This window comes from Ctenopharyngodon idella, chromosome 1 (genome assembly GCF_019924925.1).
Source record: "Ctenopharyngodon idella isolate HZGC_01 chromosome 1, HZGC01, whole genome shotgun sequence".
In the NCBI taxonomy this organism is placed as follows: domain Eukaryota; kingdom Metazoa; phylum Chordata; class Actinopteri; order Cypriniformes; family Xenocyprididae; genus Ctenopharyngodon; species Ctenopharyngodon idella.
The window spans coordinates 1,488,261-1,491,121 of NC_067220.1; the positions used below are offsets into that span (position 1 = coordinate 1,488,261).

General features: G+C 33.9%; 1 long non-coding RNA gene across 1 annotated transcript; it reads left to right on the top strand.

Moving 5' to 3' along the window:
- The first annotated feature begins 1,153 nt into the window (after positions 1-1,153).
- LOC127508761 (uncharacterized) lies at positions 1,154-2,046 on the top strand. Its single transcript, XR_007928919.1, has 3 exons — positions 1,154-1,443; positions 1,758-1,851; positions 1,922-2,046. It is a non-coding gene; the product is annotated as an uncharacterized LOC127508761 (long non-coding RNA).
- The last annotated feature ends 815 nt before the right edge of the window (positions 2,047-2,861 follow it).

A 2,861-nucleotide genomic window follows, 5' to 3' on the forward strand; every position in this document is an offset into this window, starting at 1 on the left:
TCAGCAATATTTTCAGCATTTGTCACCAACCGGTGGCCTGTTGCACAAAGCCGGTTTCAGTTGCTACCCAGGTAAGTTCAAGATTAGTTTGAGCAAACTCTGGTTTTTCGGGCTTATGAAGGTGGATTGGTTTTTAGTGGGTTTCATTGCTATACTTACGCTACATGGCTGACCTGCTCCGGAGCAGGTTTTATTCTGGGTTAGAGATCACAAACCCAAACTCGACCAATCAGCTGTGAGTAAAGTGACATGTATCTGATGCAATAAAGCCACTCCCCCTGTATCTCTCGCTCCAAATTAAATCAGTTTATAGTGAAAACATTTTAGAGACAAAATTGCTCAGCATTTGCTGTTAATTATTCATTATATTGACATTAAATAAATTAAAATTATGAATAATTCATGACATATTCATATAATTAGGCCTATTATATTAATTAACAATATTAAACTTTGCTTTTAAATTAAAATAAATATAATAGATGCATAATATATAAAGCTTTTAAACAGATTAAGCTTACATGTATTCTTTTGAGCTCTTTGTGAAACTATATTAATTATTTGGTCTATTTGTTTGATTCACATGCATTGATATAATCAGATATTTTCTTTCAGCTTCCTTCTCAAACTTTCACTGCATCAGTGTTTATTCCTGCTTTGTAAATGCGTTTAATTTCATATTTATCTGGATTTGTTAACTCCAAACCTACTCTGACATTTTTTTTAGTAATTGTAATGATTTTTACATATTTTTTTTAAATTGTACTTTTTTTAAATTGTGCTTTTGTACATTTCTCTTAGGTGGCTGGGCAGTCATTACATGTCCATGTGGAATAGTGTATTCCATCAAATTCACCATAAGAGCAGAGTCTCCCAGAGACTTTGCGGACTTGCTGCTGAGTTGGAAGCACTTTCCTAATGTTGTAATATACGGCTTTGCTAGAGGTCTTGCAGCACACGTTAATCTTCATGAAGCAGATTCTCTGCCTTTCAGTCCCCATGAAGGGAGACTTGCTGAACCAACTACAGCAAATATCCAGCTAGCAAAAGAAGGCAAGCTCAAAGTTAATCTACCACGGTTGAAAAATAAGGAGGAGGATACCAACCGCCATCCTTTGACAGGATCACCAGAGCATTATGCTTTGCATCACAGATTCCATGAATTCAACACGAAAGACCCAAGAGATGCTCTTAGGAGAGTCCAAGTAGTCCCAGAACTTTGTGGATGGGTAAATACTCAAACCGCAGAGCAACGTTTTGCTGCAATGCGCAAAAACAATTATTTCCTGAACATGCTCACGCCATCAGGACACACATTTTTGATGCGCAACATCATTCACCATTATAATACAGCACAGAATAAGAACATGGAGGACAGCCTAAGAAAAGCTGTATCACCAAGTGATCAGTTAACCTTCAATGGTTACGGTCAGATAGTACTTGGTAAGTTTTATATATATATATATATATATATATATATTAATTATATTATATTATATTATATATATATATATATATATATATATATATATATATATCTATCTTACAATGACTATTAATTTTTTCATGTATTGTAAAAATCACTTTTTCTTGTATGTGAAGGTACACCTCCACAGTCCCTAAATGATAGTGAGAGACTCACTTGTGATATTAAACAAATAGACCAAGTACACTGTAAGTAATGTTATGATAAACACTACAAAATCTCACTTCACTTAATAAATACAGTTGGATCACAATATTTTGTCTCTTTTCAGACCCCAGCCAAGGTTCAGTGATGGACATGACAGCCCTACGAAATGTGCAGCCAAACAGGGCATGCATCCACAAAGCAGTGACCAAATGAAGATGGTATGTTGAATTGTTTTGCATTTTTATGCAAAGTGTATAATCATACTTACAATTGTTTTTGTTTTTCTAGATAAAAAATGCTTTAAATGAAAAGGAATCACAACAACAATTTTTGGCTCAAGTAGGAGCAACAATTCTGGACAGATCAGATTTTATTACCTTGGGACATCCAAATGATGTTGAAGGGACTGTGAGTATTATCACATGCAATATCATGCTTTTGGTTAATTAACTGTAATTTTAAATGGTATCTAACAGAACATAAAGGTCCATTGTTTTAGCTTGTATGTGACAGTGACATGGTTGCCACCGTTGTGTGCAGACCCTTCAGCTAACTTACCTGTAAGTATGACTGAAATATTTAATAGAAGTTAACTAGGGTCATTTTAGGTGGCATTATAAATGTTTGTTGTCTGTATTAGGACCATATAGCAGAATGTGACTTCATCTTACTGCCTTCCTGGGCATCAAACCATTGGATGATATGTGTAAGTCTATTGTGTTTAAATGATCAGTTCTCCTTAATGCAAGTAACACTGAGATATTTTGACATAACTAACAGTTGTATCTTCCAAGAATTATTTAATAGAACCAGTTTTACAGATCATGAAACCAAAAAGCAGAGAGATGCTTGATTCACTGTACAGCACTGACTTCAGCGACTGTCGTTACATTGATCCCTACAGGTTTTTTCAGAAAAAAATATTCAAAAGAAGTTCAGCATTATGGTAGTTCTGTTTTGTGCCATATATCCTTTTGCATGCATTTTGGTTTTTTTTTTGTTTTATGGCTCATTTTTCGTTGATGCTTAAACTATTTAAATCTACGTTATCGCTGGAATCATATTTTATTGTTTATTGTTTAAACAATGATAAATGAGCCAAGAATTTGTTTGGGGTTGTTCCACCCCAGTTTGTTTGTTTTTTTAGTATTTCATTATTATTTTTAGTCCATTTTTGTTTTAATTGTTGTTGTTTAAATGTTTTGTAGAATACTTGCACAGCAACTAC